Source organism: Empidonax traillii, unplaced genomic scaffold (genome assembly GCF_003031625.1).
Source record: "Empidonax traillii isolate 1590-97213 ecotype Southwest subspecies unplaced genomic scaffold, ASM303162v1 scaffold30:size3273891, whole genome shotgun sequence".
In the NCBI taxonomy this organism is placed as follows: Eukaryota; Metazoa; Chordata; class Aves; order Passeriformes; family Tyrannidae; genus Empidonax; species Empidonax traillii.
This window is the reverse complement of record NW_020955223.1, coordinates 2,089,000-2,104,976: the sequence shown is the minus strand read 5'-3', so window position 1 is coordinate 2,104,976 and position 15,977 is coordinate 2,089,000. Positions and strand designations below refer to the sequence as shown.

Below are 15,977 nucleotides of genomic sequence, written 5' to 3'. Positions count from 1 at the left end.
AAAACTCATGGAAGAAAACAGTTCTCTAACTCATTGATACAGAATATGTTAAGCCAAAACCCATTGAAAGACTCCCATTAATTTCAGGGGAGCCCTTTAACAGACTCAGTGCATATTTTTGACCTCCATGTCTGCTGCCAGCAAATATGCACTAAGCATGAAAAAGACACCGAAAAAGCAGCCAGATATACTGCCTGGATCAAAGGAGTATGTTTCACTCTGCAGCCAGTTCCACATCACCCATTGGCTGCTGGGCTTGGTATTGATCCTTTGTGCCTTGTAGTAACCCTTCTTTTTTTGTACCTTTGCTATTGCATAGAAACTTTTTGTTGTGTCCAGAGCAGAGTTCTGAAGTCACCTCCCAGGACTGAAACGAGCACACATCTTGGATAAATACCTGATGCTTTCAGTCTTCTGATAGGCTGTTATCTGAAGCCCAGGTGGCCTGATAGGGTGGGAATAACATAGTCGTGAAGCTGGGAAATATGCCTTGACCAGGGACCCTCCTAGGTGACACAGCAGTCAGTGCAGATTGATGAACTTTCTTCCCTTGTCTGATCCTATAAGCCCTACCAGCCAGTTGGAGCTGACGGGGCACCTTCCTATTATAAGGGTCTTAGAGTCAGTGCCTGAGATTTAACCAGCCTACATCCAAATAAATTAGATAGAAGGGGATATTTTAAAATGCTTTTCATTGCTTTAACTTTAGAGATAGATAAAAAAGACTTTTTTTAAGATTCATTCCCCTGCTTACAGAAATACTGCAAACCTTCTGCCGCTGCTATAGTTTCAATGGCCTGCTGCAATTTGCCATTTGTGACAATGTTCAATAAATAGAAAGTGTAAAGTGCATCAAAATTATATTTAAGAATGCTCTTCATCTGCAGAAGATCTGGTTATTAGCTATATTGCACATTTAGCTCCAAGGGTTCTGATTATAATCAATAACTAATCAGAAAGTAACTTACACAAATGAAATTCTGAATAATATACAACTGAGTCATAACTTCCCCGAGTACATAAATACTAACCCTTTTATTGAAAAAATATGCAGTTAGCACTTTTTCTCTTTTTATTTTGGCATCTTTTTCAGAAACAAATTTAAGAAGTGAATTTGCAACAGCAGCTTCTGCTTTCAAGGGCTCTGTATCTAGAGTAGTGTATCCACTTTAATCAGAAAAGTTGGACAAGTGCCCTCTCAAAGGCATGGAGGAGAGAACATGCAGATGGATCTGATTGGAATGGAAGATCCAGGAGTAGAAAACCTCTCTGAAATGGACTAAAATGAAGTAGAAATCCATCTGCAGAACATACAAGCTAACACTTGTCTCGGCTCAGAAGCATAACTCAAATGCTGTGGGAGAAAGTGTGGTGAATAGAGTTATTTATGGATGTCCAGGGATGAAAGCTTTGCCTATAAAGAAAACCCACAGACACTCAGTGAGGTAAGTACCAACAGTGTAATAAGATTTAATGTGACCATCAAAAGGGAAATAAAATGGAAAACTTTTTGATCACACTTTCTATAGCAAGGGCAAACTGCAGGAATGACCTTTACTGCTAATGCCAAAACATTGAGCCAAATTCACTCCTGGTGTGACAGTGCTGAATTCCAGTGAATTATGCCAGGGATGACCTTGGTCCATTCTGTTTACATATCTTAGCTATAAGTACCCAACAGTAACCAGAGAATATTGTTTAAAGTAAAAACTTTTAACAGTCAAAAACCCACAAAACACACAAAAAATCCACAAAAACCCAAACAAACAAACAAAACAGCCCCCCTAAACAAACAAAAACCGAAATAAACAAAAAACAAAAAACCACCCCCCCACTCAAAAAAAAAAAACAAACAAAAAACAAACAAACAAAAATAAAGAATAAACACAAAAAACCCAGCCAATTTTACTGACAATTCAATTCATCTTGGGCTTAATTGCAATACCAACAACAAACTGGAGGTAATTCCTGCTCAAGAAATTGCTTCACTATCCACCCAAAACACAATAGCACATATCAAACATTTCACTACCAGGGAACAAAGCAAAACAGAACATTTTTCATTTCTTTTGAGCATCCTGAAGGTAAAACTGTAGTACCTAACAGTTTCTAAAATGTTCTTGCTTTATGATTTTGACTGTTCCATGGACAGCTTTTATGCCATCTCTTATTTGGCTTTTATCACTGGCCCTCATGGCAGGAGAGATGAAAAACTACAATAATTCCCCAAAACATCAAGAGTTCCTAGCAGGCTTAGCTCATGTAGTTCAAACTAACAGTAAAGTACTGGTAGCAGCGCACCTGTAATAACTACTTAGACCTTTTTCCCCTACATTGACCAAAAAAAATCCAAGGGCACCTAAAACAGGAAGTATCAGCACTGATGGACTCCAGCACCACAAAAACAGCTTTTTTAACAAATATGCTGAAAATGTTTAGCAAGTGCTGGGGTCCATCAGTGCTGACACTTTTTAAACATCACCTCCTAAGGGCACAGGAGCAGCAGTTCCCAAATGTTGGAAGTCAAGCAGGAGAGGCAGAAGGCTGGCTTGGACAAACAGAAATCTTCTTTTGGAAATAAGGCAGAAAAAGAAGTTTATGCCCAGTGGAAACAAGGACAAGTGTCATGGGATGACTAGAGATGCTGCTTGCCACTACTGGCAGAAAATTTGTGTGATCAAAGCTCAACTGGTGTTGAAGCTGGCCAGAAACATGGGGGACAATAAAAAGAGTTTTTAAAAAATATTAGTGGTAATAGGCAGTATAGAAATATCATTGGCCCGTTAGAGGATGAGGATGGTCACCTCATAAACAAGGACAGAGACAAGACAGAGGTGTTTAATACTTTCTTTGCCTCTCTCTTCAACATGGATGATGAACCAAGGGTGTCTCAGTTCTCTGAGCTGGAGAACCATGACTGTGAGGATGATCAACTCCAAGTCGACCCTGAAATTGCACGGGATCTGCTGCTAAAGATGGATTCCTACAAATATAAGGGGCCTGATGGGATTCATTCCAGAATCCTCCAAGATCTGGCTGATGTCATCACAGAACCTCTCTCAATGATTTTTGAGTGGTCTTTGGAATCCGAGAGGTCCCAGATGAGTGGAAGCTGGTGAAGGTTGTCCAGATTCTCAAGAAGGACAAGAATGAGGGCCCTGGAAACTACAGGCCTGTTAGCCTCTCTTCAGTGACTGGCAAAGTTATGGAGAAGATTATTCTGAGAGGTATTGAAAAACACCTGAAAGACAACACAGTCATCAGTCACAGCCAGCATGGCTTCATGAGAGGGAAGTCCTGCTTATCAAACCTGATGTCCTTTTATGACTAGGTAACCCACCTAGTTGTTCAAGGGAAGCCAGTTAATGTAACTTTCTGGATTTCAGTAAAGCTTTCAATACTGTCTCTTACAGGATCCTTCAGGACAAAGTGTTCAGCACACAGATGGATAAATACACCATATGTTGGGTGAGCAATTGGCTCACAGGTCAAGCACAGAGCGTAATAGTGACATCAGACTGGTGACCTGTCACTACTGGGGTTTCACGGAGCTCCGTCTTGGACCCTGTGCTCTTCAACATCTTCATAAATGACTTGGATGCAGGACTGGAGGGGATACTAAGCAAGTTTGCAGATGATACAAAACTGGGAGGAGCTGTTGATTTCCTCAAAGGCAAGGAGGTCCTGCAGAGAGACCTTGAAAAATTAGAGGGCTGAGAAATCATCGACCATATGAAATTCAACAAGGCACCTGGAATGGGGCAATCCCAGATGTACAGACAGACTGGGGAATGAGATGCTGGAAAGCAGTGCCAATGAAAGTGACCTGTGGGTCCTAATTGACGTCAAGTTGAATATGAGTCAGCAGTGCCCTGGCAGCCAGGAGGGCCAATCGTATCCGGTGGGGCATCAGGCAAAGCATCGCTAGCCAGACAAGTGGGGAGGTTGTCCCACTCTGCTCTGCACTGGGGCGGCCTCACTATCAATAATGTGTGCAGTTTTGGGCACCACGATACAAGAAAGACTTTAGACCGTTAGGGAGTGTCCAAAGGAGGGCAATGAGGGACCTTGAGAGGCATCTGCACAAGGAGCCGCTGAAATACTTAGTTTATTGAGCCTGGAGAAGAGAAGACTGACGGGAGACCTCATGGCAGTCTACAACTTCCTAGTGAGGGGAAGAGGAGGGGAGACACTGATCTCTTTGTGGGCAACAGTGACAGAACCCGAGGAAATGACCTGAAGTAGTGTCAGGGGAGGTTTAGGTCTGATATTAGAAAAAGGTACTTCCCCCCAGATCTTTGGGCACTGGAACAGACTCCCCAGGGAAGTAGTCACTCTGCCAGAGTTAAGGAGCCTTTTGACAACATTCTTGGGCACATGGTGTGACTCTTGGAGATGATCCTGTGCAGGGCTAAGTGTTGGACTCGATGGTCTTTGTGGGTCCCTTCCAACTCAACATGTTCTGTGATTCTGTGATACTATAGTTCACATAGAAGTATATTATAGCACTTTGTAGAGTTATTCTCAGGATGAATGGCTTCACCAAAAACAGATAGTTACTTCAGTAATACCAGAGTATGACTTGAGACAGTACCATGCCTGTGATCCTAATTCTGTTTGCACATTATGATCTGAAATCTTGCCACCTACTAAAAAGCACACACATCAAAAGAATCTTTAAGAAACATGTGAGTTATTGTGTCAGGCAGATGTATGTAATAGGACAGAATGGAAAACTGATATTTCTGAAAGTGGTTTTCTGGATACTGAGTTTAGTGAGACGTAAAACACAGAGATCTGTGGAAGGACAACACAAACTGTGCTCCCTACCATTTCATCTCATTTCACAAAGACATGTCTATCAAAAACCTCAGTAATTTATTAGAGTTTCTAGTGAGAATATAACAAAGTCATGTTAGAGTTCATTACAATGGCAATTTCTGTGACAAACGCAAACATCCACTAATAAAACCAGTCAAAACTAGTTATAAAGGAAATATTAAAATAACTTCTGTTATATGGTAAAAACTAAAAGAAAATTGTAAAAGAAAAGTAGACTTTTCATCTTGTGAGCACCATAAAGTTCATACCAAATCTAATCTACAATTATGACATCATAAACAAAAACTAATTCTAGATCATCTTCTTTGGGTTTATTTCTGTTTAAAATTATTTATTTAGGAAGGAAAGGTGTCTTTTTAACAAGAATAGTGTGTAAAAACTTACCAAGTAGAATAGCAAAACCAGATTGAGAATATATGAAATGTTCCATTACCTTCCATAAAGAGCTAACACTGTAACCTGGAGGTGATATTTAATTAACAGTGGTGTTAATTGTTCCATTTTAACTGCATTGTTTCACACTAATCTCACTGGTAATGTCATTATATCATAAAGATACATTCCCTGCCACTTCTCCTTGTTCTCAAATACCCTAGTTTTTGCACAACAGGAGTTGTCTGTTAGAGCCTGGAGTCAGCTCTGGCCTTCACAATGTTGAGGCTAAGATTATCTAGTTCTAGTACAAAAATCTCTGAAATGCGAAAAAATGAAAATGTAATCACAGAGTCAAACTGATTTGTTGCTATAAAATAAATGCAAGGCTACTTTATTATATATTTTCATATTTATTTCTTCAGAGCAATGAAATAATATATAAGGTGCTGTCAAATTTTAACACAGAATCCAGGAATCATGTAGGAGACCGTAAGGTTTTCTTCATACTCTAGTCCCAGGATAGTTTCTGAAATATTTCTGACTATAATTTGAATTAAAACTTCTCTTGAATTGAAAAACACGTTGTTAAATCTGAATTTTTCAGTCGGGTAATTTCAGGCAATTGCATGGGAATAAAAAGTTACGTATAAGAATAAAGAGATCTTCCATAAAAGACACATAATAAAGAATGGTTCTGGGAAGGCTTTCTCACATAAATAACTAAGAATATCCAGTCCACTTTTGTGAACTGGTAACGGTGAAAAAGTCACCTTCAGAGGACTGATTAGCGTGGAATTAGACAGACACGGGATAAGAAAACAGAAAGGATGTTAAACAATTACTTAAGCACAGCCTGTACAAATGAAATCAATGAACGTTTACCTACATCAGAAATTAGATTTACCAGGACAAAAGAGAAGAAATTAGAAAATATCTAGATAACAGAGTTAATGATTATTAAAAGATTTGAAACTTGCACAATGCTAACACTCTAAGATCAGTGTATACATTTAAGTCCAAGATCACTAAAAAGAGTTAGAAAACAAATTTATTTAGTGGATATTTTTATTAGCTTATTAAGCCCAAGAGAAAACATTAAAGTTTGAAACATGGACAGCATCATTACATACAGAAGAGCAGCAATACATTAGGAATGTTCACATTCCTTAGCCCTAGCCACATTTGTTGTAACAGATCACATAAAATAGATTTAGTTTATGTTATTTAATTTCCTATGAAAACCTAAGTATTTAGTATGGTTAGAAACAAGAGACTGCACCTTCCTCAGGGTGGAAGTCCTTGTTGATATGCAACAAATCATTATTACTGGCAAACCAGGCTGAGTTTTTCACTGTCTTCCATGCATTCTTCAAGAAAAGGTTTGGGAAGAGCTGCTAGGGAGAAAAGGAGAGATGCTGACTTCTGTTGAGCAAAAAGTGGTTCTGGTGTTGAAATAAATTAAGTAGTTGGGTTAACATGACTTTTATTATTACAAACTAGCAATCAAGTAACCAAATAGTTAGATTCTACTGTGTTAGCAGAATAAGAAACACAGAATGGCACAAAATCTTACATACACATATTGGTTGACATATTCTTTCCCACACTTCTTTCCTCCTTCACATCTGTGGCATAGTTTGGATGAAGACAAAATAGAACAGAACACTGTCTTGTGGGAGCTTTAGATCATAAGAGAATTTACCTCTACAGGGGCAATTCTTAATTTCTCATTTACTAATAGAATCTGTTCCTTTCAGATTACCAGATATCATTTGGTCCACAGAAGTTTGAAGTGAAACAACATCAGAGTTTTCACCAGGATAGATGCAAATTATAAGATTTTTAATACTAGCTTGGTACTGACATTTCCTTTTGTTTAATTTTTTAATCCAAATTTTCAGAATAAAACTTGTTTGGGACTACAAACAATTTTTCCTATTAATAAGGGCTAGTCAGTGGCATTTTCAGCATCTCTACATTGCAAAATACAGAAATCTGAACTAGGTTTTCACAGGTTTACTCAGACGTGCAGGAGCAAAGTAGCTGCAATAGCACAAAGTTCAGTTGAAGTGAAATCTAATCTACTGAAAAACTGCCTCAGAAGAAGAGTAATTTAGCCTCTCTGGTGTTCCCTGCTACCATGCCTAGACAGCTCTCAGTGCCATGCTAATTAACTTAAAAATGGTTCACCAGAGGTATCTCTGCACTGTATTCTTCAGGAGAAGTATACTAGTAGCACTATGCAAAAACACTTTGCTGAATAAAAATGGGTATACACAGTGACTTGTGATAGTCTTGTACTTGTGCTAAATGAGCATCCTCCAAAAGGACAAATCATACATCTTTCCTGATGTGAATTCTAATTAGATATTAAAGCAGGTTGAAGAAAAGACTGTAGGTAAAGCCTTGCCATGTTTAAAATTCATATGTATGCCAAAAGATTAATTTGATATGAGATATGCAACTATATGTAGACAGAAACACAACCTTTTTCCTATACATTTTTATCTTCAGTAAAAGCCTGGATTGTAAGAGTGAAGAGAAATCTTCAGGTAAATTTTCTATAGCAATCTTAGCTTTATATGCAGATGATTTGCTCTAGTAAAACACTCTGTTACCACAGATTGGAATTAGAAACCAGGAATGACACAAAATGTACTAGAAACCTATGGAAGGCTGGCTCTACAATTGATGAGACAGAGTAGAGATCAAAACTGAAAGCCATTTTCTACTCCAATGCTCAAAATACAAAAAGCAGAAGAAAGACACTTCCACAAAATATCACAAGTAATAAGAGCTCTCATACAAAGAAGAAAACAGGTGTAGAAGAATTAGGCTAAGTTTTAGAAAAATTATAGTTGGCAGAAAAACAACTGAAAGGTATTTCAAGCAGCTCTGGCTTTGGAAATAAAAAATATTTCCAAATGTACATGATGAAGAGTTGTACATATTTTCTTGAAATTTATCTTATTCAGATGTTGATTTGTTCGCTTGTTTACTGGCTGTTCAGTTTAGCCATGTCAAATATCCAGGCATGAAAGTATGATGAATTGTAATAATGGTGATGAGACTGTAAATAAATTACCTTAAATACATTAAAATTAATTTTTAATTAAAGCAAAATACCTGAGAATGTGTAATGCTAAGGGCTTAATATCTACTCATGTACTTGAGTGATTTCCTGACAACTGGTTTGTTGTTGGTTTTTCTTTTTTCAGTAGATATAGGTCCTATAGTTTAGTTTCACCTTTATGATTCATTATAAGTGACTATCAAGTGTTCAATGAAGTTTTCACCTTCCTGATCTTTGTTCCTTAAATTTCAAACGTATATATTAATACAGAAAATAATTTTAGAAACTTTTATTTACAAATAATTGGTATCCACTCGAGAAAGCTGTCTACTTTCTCATGGTGATATTATAATATCATACTAATCTTTTTATATAGAATATGTGTGAAAAATGTTTGGTTGGGCATGTAGATTAAGGAGACAAGAACATATTTTACTCTCTGTATATGTATTGTAACTGAACTATTTTATGCCAAAAGAAAGTAATTTAATGTATTCTGGCATATGTGAACACACAGGAAATTAAATATAAAGTCTCTAGTGATTTTAGAAAAGACAATATTAATTGTAAAAAGGGACAGGAGACCATCTATAAAGGTCTAAAGGAACAAAGGTAGGTTATTTTTTATTCTGTGTAAAGTCTAGTGTAGTTGATTGTTCAAGATAGTCCTCCCATAAAAAAGAACAATAGCTAATGAGGATGGATGTATCACCTAAGCATACAAGAAATGGCTGCAGCAAGAAGAGAATTGTGATGCATGTGGAGGGTTCTTTTTTGTTCACGTCCCTCTTCTATGAAAATGGAGAAAGTTTTTTCTACATTTGCTGAAATGACATTACAGAAACAAATGTTAACCATATTTAAATACTTATATTTTATAGTTTCTTTGTTTTTCCTTTCTTTGTTTATTTTTATTTGAATGGCATTCCCTTAATAATGGTGGAAAATAAATCATTTGTAAGAAAATTAATTTGGTTTAGTTATAATGAAGGGGAGCTAAGAGAGATAAGAAAACTATTTTATAGGGGGACAGAGATTTACTTACTATACAGGCAGTATTATTAGTCACACTGATAGTCAGTGTATATGTTGTTATAAGTAAGTGATGGGGGAAAGTAATACATATAAGAAAATCATACTTTTTATTCTTTGGAGAAATCAAGATATACTGGTTTAATATTGAAAAAATTTTCTCAGTGTTGTTTCTATACACTCAACAACATGAAAGAATAGACAATTTGGCACTAGTCACAGGTGTTTAGTTTGATGTTCACTAAAAAATAAACATTCTGAACAGGCTAGCATTTTTATCTGGAACAGCAAACTTGAAAAGGAGCGGGAGGCTAAACAGTTCAAATTGTTTTGGGACAGTAGAAGGGTTGTTATCAGTTAGAGAATGTATTTTTCTGGCCTAATGATATAAAGAAACTTTCTATCATAAAGCATAGAATATCCTGTCCTTGGAAAGGACCCACAGGGATCATCTAGTACAATGGTTAGCCCTGGACAGGACATCCCAAGAATCACACCATGTACCTGAGAGCATTGTCCAAATGCTTCTTGAACTCAGACAGACTTGGTGCTGTGAACACATCCTTGGGGAGCCTGTTTCAGTGCCCAACCACCCTCTGGGTGAAAAACCTTTTCCTGATATCTAGCCTAAACCTCCCCTGACTTAGCTTCATGCTGTTTCTTTGAGTCCTGTCACTGGTCTCAAGAGTGAAGAGATCAGTATTTGCCCCTTCACTTTCCCTCGTGAGAATGTTGAAGGTTGCAATGAGGTCTCCCCTCAGTCTCCTCTGCTTCAGGCTGAACAAACCAAGAGACCTCAGCAGCCCCTCATAAGGCTTACCCTTCTTGTTAGAAATAATGCAAGAAAAGAGTAAATATAGGAAATAAGAGTTGTGTAGATGGCTATACTGTTAAATAACAAGTACTGTATAGAGTGTGATACACTAGAAGAACAGGATTTTTTTAAGCAGCCTAGAATGTGGAAAGTATTTCTCTACTAAAAATATGCAGACAAACTGCTTCCTTCTGCTCTTGTTTCTAAGCAGTATTATTTATATAAAAATTGTTCTTGATATTGTTTTAATCACAATTACCAATACGGTTAGTACTGTTGATTAAAAAAACAAAAGTAATGTGGCAGTGAAGGAAGTATTACAACTTTATAAACCTCAGAGGTCGTGAGTACAGTGATGATTAAAAATAATACTACCTGTCTGCTTCCGGATTTTGTCCTTCAATTTTGTTAAACAAGATAAGAGAAGTTATAGTTGTTCAGCCTACAACCCATAGCAATCTTTTTTTCATTTAGAATACTATTCAGTGCATTTCTACCTGTTTTGAAGTACTGTAGAAAAACAAAATATATTACTATATTTAGAAAAAAAAAGGGAGGGAAGATTTTGGTGCATAAAAAAAAATAGAAGTGAAGGTTCAAATGCACATCTACTCATGTTCTAGAGATTTAAATCTGGAGTTTCATGAAAACATTCTTCCAGTAACCCTATCTACTGCTTCCATGAGCCTATCCTAAAAACATCAGTGCATTTTTATTCCAAAGAATTTTCAAGAAACAGGAATAGATCATCGTCTTTACTAAAGGCCAAAGTATACATAATCCCTTTGGGAAAGTCAGAGATACAAGAGAAGTGCTAATTTCCATGCATGCTTTGTAAGAGATAGAGGTTTTCATCATCTATTGTGTGTTGACATTATATTGTTTATTTCCCAGTGATAGAAAACACTGTGAACGTGGTGCAAAATAAGGCACTGTCCTTAGACTGTATCTATCCACTTGGAATGCTCATTAATCTTATACTGTTCAGAGAGGACATATCTTTTTGTACTTTTAAACTTTGTGTCGTGCTTAGGCATCAGAGTTATGTCAATTTGTAACAGACTAAAATTCATAGTTGTTCTTAATCATATTCATTTCTGTTACCATCAAGGCCCCTGTATTTGCAATTAATTTCTGATAGCATCACATAGTCAAGATTAATTTACTGCATGTACATTTAATACTTTAAAATAACATGTATTATAAGGTTTTGGCACTTTAAGAAATGAAAACAGTGGCAAAAAGAAATTTAAACATCAAAAGTTTTATTCAGTTTCCCATTTTTTTTTTTTTTTAGTTCTCTGTCTTTTTCTTATTTCATTTATCCTTGTTCAACTTCTCAAAGTTGATCAACACTTTTCTCAATAACCATTCCACCTTCCACTACATCAGTCTCCTTTAGAACATGACTTGAGCTTTATATGAGGACAAAAAGATGAGAGACTGAAGTCTGCCCAGGATCAAAGCCTGGGATATTTGGAATCATAAACGTTTTCCATATATGATGCAGTGACTTATTGACTCTGCCTCTTTCACCATAGAATTTAACATCTTCCTTTCTTTCTAACTCAATACCTGTCTGGATCTACCTGGAAACAGCCCTGATATAACTTTCCAACTTGTGTCTTAGTCAAAACTCTGACAGATCAGCCCAATAGAATGAGTCTGGAGAAAAAAATATTTTTTCTCAAATCCCAAGGTACCTGATGAAAAGAGATTTCTCCTAGGTGGATTGGTCCACCTTCGGCTCCAGGGAAGTCATGGGAATCAAGATCTTTGAAATGAATCTGGAATCTGGAATATTTTGAGTCCACTCCTTCAGTTAATCAAGTGAGAGAAAGGACAAAAAGAAGGAAGACAAAAAATTCTGACATTAATTTCCATTAATAACAATATGTAAGACATATTTTTCTTTATTTTCTGATAAAATCCTGTTAATCTTGTGTTTTGGACAGCTACCATTCATTCTACATATTTTTTATAGTATTTAGCATAATGAAGCTTCATTTAGTCCAAACCATCATTACTGTAAACAAAATTAATGAAAATAGTAAGTGAATATTGCTCAAGAACTTCAAATGTTTTTTTGGTTGGTTTCATTCTCACGAGTCCATTCTTTATGGTCATTATCTGCAAGTAATTCTTCTCACAAAGGAAAGGCCTACAGTTGAAAATTATTCAGATGCCAATTCTGAAAAATTAATTCATAGCCTATAATTATGATGATAATGACACCATGAGTAATCATAAATCACCATTATGACTGCATGATCACTGATTATTGTAGCACCGGGCTTTTGCTTAGTACCCAGTAATATTTTAGGAGCTACATGACAAACTGAAAACATTGGCAAAGTAAACTTTACTGCAATGAGGCTGCTAATTTACATCGCAATGTTTCCTGAAATATTATGTTTTCTTGTTTATCTGTTTTCTTATAAAAGTGTAGCCCCATAGGCTGCTTGTGAATAACCCTCTCTAAATTATTCAAATATGATAGCATCATACATTCTAAGATGGAACTAATTACAAGGATGGACTGGAGTCTTCAATAATCTGGAATATTGTTTTTTAATCTAATTCTGCTGCTGAAATAATTACTCAGAATCAATCACTGTCAGGATTATAGCAATAATCAAATTGGAGTTAGAAGCTGTTGATAATATCTCAGAGTCCAATTTCTCCCCACAATAAGGAGATCAAATCAATCCAGCAACTGAGAATTACATTAGGACTATTCTAAACATAGTTTGCATGCGTCATTTTAAATTTTTGAATCTTGGTTTTATTTTCACTTTATTTGGAATAAATATGTCCATACCAAACTTTAGACAGCATTTTAAAAATAAACCAAATTATTCTCAATTTATCTGAATAGTGGCTTTCACTGCAAGAACTACAACATTCTTTCCACTTCCAGTGCTGGTTTATGTTTCAAAAGGAGGATAACAAAATAGGTCCTGAATGTTTGTTTCTCCTTGACTCCTGAAAGAACACCAAGAAAGGAATCTATCTGTTAAACCAATGATTTTCTAAGTATGTAAATATATTTGATAATCCACTGTTGCTAACAAATATAACAACTATGTATTTAGTTACCTTTATTTTTAAAATTGCAATGAATATTCTGTCTTAAAAGGATATAAAGACATTTATTTGGCTTTGAATTTAAACAAAAAGGAAGATTTGGACTGCATTTTCCAAGGAGAATAACAATTAAAGTATGTATTTGGAAGTTGTCCAAGTTTTTCAGGAGAAAAATAATTACACTTAGTAAACAGAATAGTATTAATTACACCACCCTGCTGAAATCAGACTAGAAGATTGGTTTCATATTTTTTCTCTACTTTATTGGTTGACTGGATTCAGAAGTTAATTCTTCAAGCTCTTTATGTACTCTTCCAATGGCTTTGCATCTTCCGCTGCCCTGTTCTTCTACAAGAAATGAGTTAACAATTCACTATTGCTGACTAATAATATAGGATCATAAGAAAAAGTTATGGGGTCAATTGGAAATCTACCTGAATAGTGTTAGTTTATTTTTTACCAGGGATATTATTGGCAGTTTTGCTGACCTTTGCCTAAGTGAAGCATTTATTGTATGTTGTCTCCTCAAGGAATATTTTCTTTCCACGTAGCAGAGAGGAGATAAAAAAGAACAGGGAAGGAAAAGGGAAAACAAACAAAATAAAGAGATGTTGCAAGAAAGAGAATGGAAGTAAAATATGTAGGAGCAGAGAAGAAGCTGATATATGTAAAGCACAAAACTTAACTCTAGGAAAAAGGAAAAAGATATGTATCTGTCAAGTATATAGGCACAAAAAATACCCCATTATGCTAATTTTCACAAGCCTCAATGCAGTTGCCAGTAGGTGTAGTAGCCCTATTATGCACTTTAAAATCTTATCAGGCATCTGACTCCTCTTTATGAAAGTAAACACTTTGAAAGTGCTATGTAATATCTTAATACAATTTTGAAATTTTTATATTCAAGAAGTCATGGAAAATTGCAAAATTATTCAGACCATATGTCAGCCATATATTCTACAAAATTCTGTTGATTGGTTTTCAGCCAGTTAGTATATTTTTATTCTGGATTTTAACACATTTATATGAATAATTTTGTCAACCTAACTAAAAATATACCTTAATATCATTTAATCAAAGGAAAACATCCTGTTCCTGTCAAACAAACCCAATTTTTTGATGAATCTTAAAATTCCCCTTTACATTTAATTGTCTAGGAAAATTTTTGTATTCTTGATAGTGCCTACAATTCACTTCCTCCAGGCATGACAGCAAAAATACATATATAATGAAGGCTATTATTACTATTATTATTAGCCTAACTTTAATTTATATATTCTAGATTATGGAGTAATACACATAATTCTGTATGACATTCTTACATTTTTAACAAATGTTAAATTGGAACAAATGACATTATATTTACCTCATTTGGATGCTGCATTATATGGGCAGAGACATAAAGGGAGAAATAGGGTTTCAATATAAAAAGAATTGGACTTTTAATATCTACCAAGTTATAAAACCTAGACCTATTTGAAAGTCTGAGATGATGGAAAGTGAGAAGATAGAGGTTGTTAGATTTTAGGCTTTCCTGCTTGTCTTCTGACATTCATTAATTATTCAGTCATATCACATTTATGAGAAAAATTTCATATTCCATATAAAATCATTACACATCTTTTCTCAAGGCAAATAGACTTTCACAGACAGAAGGTTGAATGAATACACAAATGGCAGATGAATTCTTAGGGTTCTTTGAAAAAGTGTGTTTCTAAAAACAACAAATGTAAAACCTCCAAACTTTACTGGGAAAATGTTGCGAGGCTGAAGACCAGTTTTTACATAATGGACATTGCTCAAACTGCCTGAGAGAAGTGTCTTTGACTTCATAATTTCTTTGATGGATAGTGCAAGCCATATACAAACAAAATTCTCCACTGAAAACAATGAAAATTTTGCTGCAAATCTCATGAGAGCAACAAGAATCTGTGATGTCTGTCCTTTTTTTATTTCATTTGTCTCCTCTACTTTACTTTGTATGTGAGCAAGGATTACCAGTAAAAATCCCAAAATATATAAAATTTACTTCTCAGTTGTGCTCTAATCAGGACTTTTTCTCTAGACTCCCCCCTCTCGTTCTGGCTGGCATGACCTGACCTCAGCAAGGATTCAAGTAGATCCATGGGACTCAGGCACTTGTCTTGCTGCATCATGGCAGCAGTGATTCTGATATTCCTTTCATCCTGTAGTACTAACACGCTGTTACCCTACTGTACCCACCCAGGGTGCAGGCCATCCGTAGTCACCGGGCCAAAGGACTTTTTGATGACACCATAACAATGAATTGCAATGCCTGGTTCCACATGCCCTTTACAAGTGTAAACTGATGTCTTAACTCATCACCACATCATCTTGATCTGCCTTACTTGCCCCGTTAACGGCACCAGAGAGTCTTCAGCAGGAACATACGTGTGTGTCTGCACCTTTCGTGGCTGTAGACCAGGGTCTGAGCACTGACCCAGTCAGCATTTTTCACTTGTAATAGAATCTCATTCCCTGAAAGTACAACCCCCTAGGTAGCTGGAAGTCACCTCCAGCTGACTGCTGTCTCCCTGAGCTGCTGTAAAGCAGCACACTACCAGGAGGCTCTGTGCCTTCTTATATTGCCTCTTCACTGACCTCTTCCAAAGCAGAAAATTGAAGGAGAGGAAAGAATGATCAGAGCCTGGTTTAACCCTGTTTTCTGTCCCAGGAGGTCCCTGAAGGACACCTGGGAAGGCAGAGAGGCAACAGTACTGCTCTGCTCAGTGG

The 15,977-nt window shown here is 36.2% G+C and overlaps 1 long non-coding RNA gene across 1 annotated transcript; it reads right to left on the bottom strand.

The window, feature by feature from the left end:
• Positions 1 to 11,881: 11,881 nt before the first annotated feature.
• Positions 11,882 to 15,432, bottom strand: LOC114072765. The gene is made up of 3 exons (XR_003574227.1): positions 15,319 to 15,432; positions 13,438 to 13,571; positions 11,882 to 11,952 (listed from the first exon to the last, which is right to left on the bottom strand). It is a non-coding gene; the product is annotated as an uncharacterized LOC114072765 (long non-coding RNA).
• Positions 15,433 to 15,977: the final 545 nt, after the last annotated feature.